A 7636-nucleotide genomic window follows, 5' to 3' on the forward strand; every position below is an offset into this window, starting at 1 on the left:
GAAGGTATCAACGTAAGCAGGGTCTAAATCACTAAAGACCTTTGATCAGACTAGACTGGCTGGTCTAGATGTAACATTGATAAGAATTACCATTCAGCTCATGTTCAGATTTCCTTTTACTTCAGTTTAGTACCAATATCTGCAAATAACTCACGAAAAGATTCATGAATGAGGAAATAAGTGAGTAACCAGCCTCAGATCCCACACCTATCTGAAAGTAACAGGCGGTGTAAGCTCTGGAGTAAAAAGTCAGATTACAGAGAAACTATCGAGGTTTCTAGCATTTATCCCATTGGGCTGGGGGACAGACTAAGTCACCATTCAAAGGTTAATCTACTCCCATGCAAAGCAATCGTAGCTGAAGCCTGATTACGTTCGTTAGATTTCCATTTCTTCTTCATTCATTAGAATTAAAATTGGCCTTAGCCTAACACAGCCTTCTGCAAGGTCAGGGAAGTTGGACTTGACCAAATAAAAAATAATTTAAGCTAATTAAGTTTCAAGTATAAAAACAGTATGATTCCTTACATTTTGAAAGTCACCCCCACATCAGCATGTTTCTAGATACCATTCAAATGTATTGAAGATTACAATAAGAAATGGCTGAAGGCTGCAAGTGCAGTGCGAAGACTTGACTGAGTAGAAGCAAGAAAAATGGAGACCCTGAACTCGGTCAGTGGCAGTGGGCATGGACTGTGGGTAAGCCTACGAAAGATACTTATGAGATAAATCATCAGGTCTCACAATTGATACAGAGAGAGCCAAAGAGCAATGACAGGTTCTGTGTGCTTTGGCTTATTTCTGAGATGCTGACTATTCTGAAAATCTGTAGCCCAATTGGCTTAATTGTTTAGGATCGGGCCCATCTCTTCATTATGGAAGTAGATTCTACAACCCTCTTTGGACTGAACCATCTTTGTCTTAAAAATGCTCTAGCGGCAGATCATGGAGATCTTACCAGTTTTACCTCTCACTGTCATGGACTATGAAAAAGCAGTAATTTACTGTTTGATTGTATTCTTTAGTTTGTATCACTCTCCTTGGCCATAAGGCAGGACAGCTCTCACGCATACACACACACACAAATGTATAGACAATTAGCATAAACAAGAGTTGATGGCATAAACTCATGATGAAGACGGGAGAATATTTTAAAATCGTCAAAGGAGCAAAAGTAAATTGGAACAATTCTACTCTAATATCTAAATGCTGAAAGGACCTCAACCAAATACATAATTTTGGCCAACCAGGACCTTTACACAGTGATATCTATGTTTCCATAAAATTCATGTTCAGTTTGAAATTCCAACTTTCAAAAGCAGAAAAGTTTCTCTGTTTTTATTTGTATATCAATTCCTGTTCCAGTGATATATGGGAAGCAATAAGAGTTCAGGTCTGGAGTAAGAGGGGTGCCTGGGGGGGGGAGGGTTAGTGAGTTAAACGTCTGACTCTTGATTTCGGCTCAGGTCACAATCTCGAGGTTTGTGGGATTGAGCCCTATATCAGATTCTATGCTGCCAGAGAGAAGCCTATTTCATATCCTCTCTCTCCTCCTCTCTCTCTGCCCCTCCCTCCCCTCAAAATTAAGAAAAACTCTTTTTTAAAAAAAAAAAGTAGAATAGCCTTACCATAAATATTCTTATTTAATACATCTGAAGTGGGCCTTGGAAAAATTTATCTTTAAAAAAAAGGTTATCAGATGGATTTTATGTGCATTCAGGGTAGGAAGGACAGGTTTCCTGAATAAACTCCAAATTCCTTATTATGCCATATATGGTCCTCTATTCTCTGACCTTGCCTGACACCCTAGCCCCATTTCCCTACTGCAGTGTGCTTTCCATCTATACCACATAGCCTGCAACTCTTTACACGTGTTAGACCGAGTTATGCTTACTGGCCATGTCTGACTGTATAATGCAAGAGCCCAGCTTAAGATTGATTACTAACTTCTTTGGCTCCTCCTCCATTCTATAAGGACTCCTATCACAGCATATGAACACCTTATATCAGAATCAGAAATATGGCATTGAAAGTTGCCTGCAGGCTGCAGCTATTTTACCAAGACCGTTGGCAAAACTGAACACTCAGAAAGACCGTTCCGTAGTTTGAGAAAAAAACACTTTAGCAAAACTTCTTTCATGCAGAGAAAAGATCCTGATCCTACTCTGAAGGGAAAATGGTGAGCAAAAGGGGAACTAAAAGCCTCAGAATTATAGGGCTGTGAAGAATCTTGGTTTTCTGGGGAAAGAGATGGTCTGACAAGACAAGGCCAGCTTCTTTCTAACTGACAGAGAGGACAGAAAGTCCTGGATTTCAGTGTTCTTAGAGTGTCTCAAAGCAGCAGACTGAATTCTGATCCTAAAATTCTTAACCCAAATTCTGATCCCAAACTCTTAACCCTATGGTTTGACTTGGTGCTGACTGATGGGTCTAAGCAGAGGAGGTTATTGGAAACAGAAGGAAATTTGAGAGTTCCAGGTGCCAACTTTCTGTCATAGACAGCAGTACTAGAAAGTGTTCAAATAACTATTCACTCTCTTAAAAAACCTGTAAAAGGTGATTGTTACTAGCTTATCTAAAACTGTAAATGTCCCTGGTGTGGAAGAGCAAGTAGGATCCATAAGCACACAATGAATTGGAAGAAAAGACAGTGTCATCGGGTGGGTCTGTTAGCATTAATAATTATTACCCTTGATGAAGTGCTAACTACATGAGACACTGATGTGTCTTGATTCCTGTAATCCTCACTATTAGTTCTGCCTTGGAGTGAAATAAGGATGTGAAAGTAGAGACAGAGAATTCAGGGTCAGAACATTCGGCAAGTGCCAGACTGAGCTTTGGCCCTTCCCTCCGTCTAGCTAGAGCCCACTCTTTTCAACACCATGTAACTGAAGGTCGTGTAGTCCACAATGGCAAAGGTAAGGGAAACCTACTGAAAATTATTACAAATAGCAAAGAAAAGGAGATTCGAATAGAAAGTTTACCAGGTAATCATACAAATACAGCACTGACCACTGAAAAAGCATATATGTGATATAAAACTATAAACAAACAAACTAACAAATAAAAGCTTTATGTAGGATCTATTTCACAGTAGAAGGAATCTCTTATTCTATTTGTGGCTAAGTTGCTTTTTCAGTAATAAATCTCATTTCGATGGAGTCAAATTTCTTAGTATTTGACCTGTACCGCCATGAATTTTTATTTTATTGAAAAGTATCTTCTTCCTTGTTCCATTGTGTCCCATTTAATGATATTCCCCAGCTTTAACTGTACTAAAAAAACCTCCTCCCCCTAGTTAAGTCCATGTGGGCATTTGTAGAAGAATCCCTCTTTGCTCCTAAGTAATTCATTTTTCTATTTTTAGGGAAGGAAATATTTTACCGACACTTTTAATAAGAACTTGCAATGGTTAGCATCTCTTCTAATTGTAAGAAAGGTAGGTGCTTTTCCCACTGAAAATACAAATTCCCATAAATATGAGATAATACTGATAAAGCCATACTAGATAAAGCCATGTACGTAAGTACAGACACCAAGCTCACTTAGTATTTCTTTAAGAGATATTCTTATTGTGATACCATAAAATGACCTATCTGAAAGGCTTTTGCTTTTTCAGTTATCTGATACAAATTGAATAATATCGCATTTTGTTTTACATGAGTTTCAGTGACTGCCAGTAAGCACACATTCAGGTTGACAGAGCAGTAAGCTAGAGTCTACAGGGTGGGTTTGGTGAAGAAAATCTATCAGAAGGTAAAGGGCTATCAATCGATTTGGTTAATCAAATCAGTAAAAGTTATTTGTGGCCAACTCAAACCTGCTGGAAAATGGTTCATAAAGTCCTAAAGAGTAGGATAAGGAAAAAAGAAGCTTTTTTTCTACTCTCTTACAGACCAAGATGTTGTGAAGCATTTTTTGCCAGTATAATACTCCAAGGGTTAGCTTTTGGTAATTAAAACCATTCACCCTTATTATTAAAGTTTATCTATATTTAACATCTGAAGTCATCCAGCATGAAGAGCTAAATCATAATTAGTTTAATAAAACTATCCAGGGAAGTTATGTGATCTAGCAGAAAACATACAAGTCAATGAGATGGGTCTTTGTTTGAGCTTTGTAACTGAGACTATCTTTTACTATATGCCCCAACTTACCCTCTTTATTTTTTAGTAAGTTTATTTATTTATCTTTGAAAGAGAGACAGAGAGAGAGAGTAGAGGAGGAGCAGAGAGAGACAGAGAGAAAGAGAGAGAGAGAATCCCAAGCAGTCTCTGCACTGCCAGCTCAGAGCCTAATGTGGGACTCAAACTCACAATCACAAACCATGAGATCATGACCTGAGCCAAAACCAAGAGTCAGACGCTGAACCAACTGAGCTACCCAGGTGCCCCTCAACCTACTCTCTTTAAAATGAAGACAAAAAAATTCTCATTATCACAGGGTGGCCATGGCCCACCTGTTAATCTTCACTACTAATGTCTGGCCAACAGTCAGTGTGCTGTTGCCCGGGTGTTTTTTGTTTTTGTTTTTGTTTTCTCTTTTCCCTAATGCTGGTCTTCCAGTTTTCCCCTGGATGATTTGCTCCCCAACTCCCCTGCTGCTTCCCATTTTCCGCGTGGGTCAAACTCAGATGGCCTGGCATGAATCATTTTAGTGTTAGGAAAAGGAGTTTGAGTAACCTTTAAAGATTTTTAAATTGTTAGTGTGTGGTCTAAATACTTGTCCTTGTATCCCAGAGCTTGTCGTGTATTAATGCTCTGGGGAGAGGCTGAATATTCTTTTGTTCTTTTTTAATATTTTTATTTATTTTTAGGAGAGAGAGAGAGAGAGAGACAGCGTGAGCAGGGGANGGAGGCTGAATATTCTTTTATTCTTTTTTAATATTTTTATTTATTTCTAAGAGAGAGAGAGAGAGAGACAGCGTGAGCAGGGGAGGGTCAGAGAGAGAGGGAGATACAGACTCTGAAATAGGCTCCAGGCTCTGAGCTGGCAGTCAGCACATAGCCCGACGGCGGGGCTCGAACCCACGAACCGCGAGATCATGACCTAAGCGAAAGTCGGACGCTTAACCAACTAAGCCACCCGGGCGCCCCGGGAGGCTGAATATTCTTAGGCACTGATGGTTAGTTAACTATTTCATTTTCACTTTTATTTATTCTATATGTCCAGGTTAGTATTAATATAGATTTGTGATATCCTACATTCCCAGATACCCAACTGCTGGACAGAGACCGAAGACGGCTGAGATCACATAGAGTAAAGAGGGGCAACTTTAAGGTGAACATAAATAGAGTAGATAATTAAGAAAGGACTTCAATCCTCCAATCAGTAAATAATGGATCAGTTCTTCTAAATATGTCTTTTTACTTCTTTCAGTTTTTTTTTTTTTAAAAACTTGGATATTAAGTATCTATAAGCCTAATTAGTGGAAAGATCATTGATTTTGGAATCTGACAGATTTTAGTTCAAATTTCAGTTTTGCTTTTCATTAGCTATAAGAGACCTGGGTAATCTGTTCTTGCTACTTTTCATACCTGTCATTGATGAAATAAGGATCATAGAAAGCTGTGAAATTGAATGTTGACATATAAAGTACCCAGCACATGGCAAACGTTACCTTAGTTTGTAATGTTACATTAGTGTTCCCTCTGCACTCCTACCCCTCACCCACACAACACACAGGGTGCCAGAAATAGAAATGAATATGACAAAAGCCACCAGACTGTAAGTTCTTCTAGGGCAGATACTCTTTCTTACATACTTTTGTTTCTCCCATCCCTGGCTCAGTGGCTGGCATATTGTAACTCAATAAATGTTTGTTAGGAGAATACACTGTAGGTATTTAGGAACTCACAATCTATAATGGCTAAAGATGGGTCTTCTCAGAAAAAGTTAGGGAAATTACACTAAAAACCACGGAGGATGTAACACATGTAAATAGCTAGTAGGGGCTGACTAGTAGCTCAGCTTCTCTGGGAAGGACTAGAGCCCAGACGAAGAGACTCTAGGAGAGGTTAGGAGTTGCTATGAATGAAATAGAGAAAGAATAAGTCACCTTTTTACACTATCTGTCAGATTTTTGGGAGACTCCGGGAGAAGAAAGATCTTTTGAATTAAAATTTTGGCTTCCATGGAGGAAAGATTTTTATCATGAATTTTGGGTCATTGCTGAGAAAGATCTTTAAACTAAATAACACCAGACATAGAATCTAGGGAATCAGTGACCTGGCCCAGTCTTAATGTAACCTGGATGCATTCTTGAAATGTTCATAGTCTCAGGCCTCATTTTCCCATATGTGGGTAGAGACCAGTCATTAGGATTATTCATTTAATGTTATTTGATTCCTTACAGTGATTTTCTCTAAGAGTCCAAACCACTTCTCCTTTACCTGTTCAGAGCTCTGAGAGAAGGGTGGGGTTTTCCCTCCAAGTGTTAAAGGACTCTTAAAAGTATTATCGAGGGGCACCTGGGTGGCTTAGTTGGTTAAGCGTCTGACTTTGGCTCAGGTCATGATCTCACAGTTGGTGGGTTTGAGCCCCCCATCGGGTTCTGTACTGGCAGCTCAGAGCGTGGAGCCTGCTTCAGATTCTGTGTCTCCTTCTCTCTCTACCCCTCCCCCACTCATGCTCTGTCTCTGTCTCAAAAATAAATTATAAAAAATTTTTTATAAAAGTATTATCGAGAAGACAGACTTTTCACTATCCTAAGTTTACCTGCTTTCGTTTTCATCATGATAGGATTTATTCTAAATATGTTAAATAATGTTTGCAAATGTTACTGTTACTGTGAAATAAAAATTAAGATTCTTTTCCAACATGGTCTTAGAATGTAAGTTAGCAAAGAGAATAAAGCTATGGCCTGTTTACAACTGGCCATATCACTCCCTTGGTACCTTCCACTATCCATTTTAAAATAATTCTCCGGAGGTTTGGCTTGATGTTTTAATTATTTACAGGCATTGACTACAACACATGCATGGAAGCTGACCACTTCTCATCGCCTTTACTGCTACTCCAGTTGCCGAAGGCACCGTCTTGCTTCTCTTAGATTTCTGCAAAACTGTCCTTAATCGGTCTCCTTTTTTCCACCCTCACCTCTCATTAGCCCCTGCTGCTGTCTTCTCTATATAGCAAATAGAGAGATAATAACAAATGGTGAGTTATGCCACTCCTTTGCTCAAAATCCACACTGACTCCCTTTTTTGTGCTTCATAAAAAGCCAAAGGCCTTATGCTTTTTCCTATTCTATTATTCTCTCTCCTATTCCCTTCATTCCAGCCATACAGGTTTTCTTACTGTTTCACAAAAATGTCATGACTGTTCTCACTTAAGGAATTTGTGCTCGCTGTTCTCACTGCCTCTGATTCTCACTCTTTAGATGTCCATATGGCTTTTACCTTCACTTCCTTCACGTCTTTGTTCAAATATCATTTTCTGTTTGAGGTCAGCCGTGGCTCTATTTACACTTGTAAACCATGTAACTCTATTTACGTTTCTAAACCTTTGTTCTCAGCACTCTCCATTCCTCCTATTTTGCTTTTTTCTTCTTCTCTGCATATCACTTCTGTATATCACTTTATAAGAAACAAAAATTATTTTATTTATTACGATTATTGTTTATATTCTTCTAATC

This window comes from Crocuta crocuta, unplaced genomic scaffold, assembly GCF_008692635.1.
Source record: "Crocuta crocuta isolate KB4526 unplaced genomic scaffold, BGI_CrCroc_1.0 scaffold92, whole genome shotgun sequence".
NCBI lineage: Eukaryota > Metazoa > Chordata > Mammalia > Carnivora > Hyaenidae > Crocuta > Crocuta crocuta.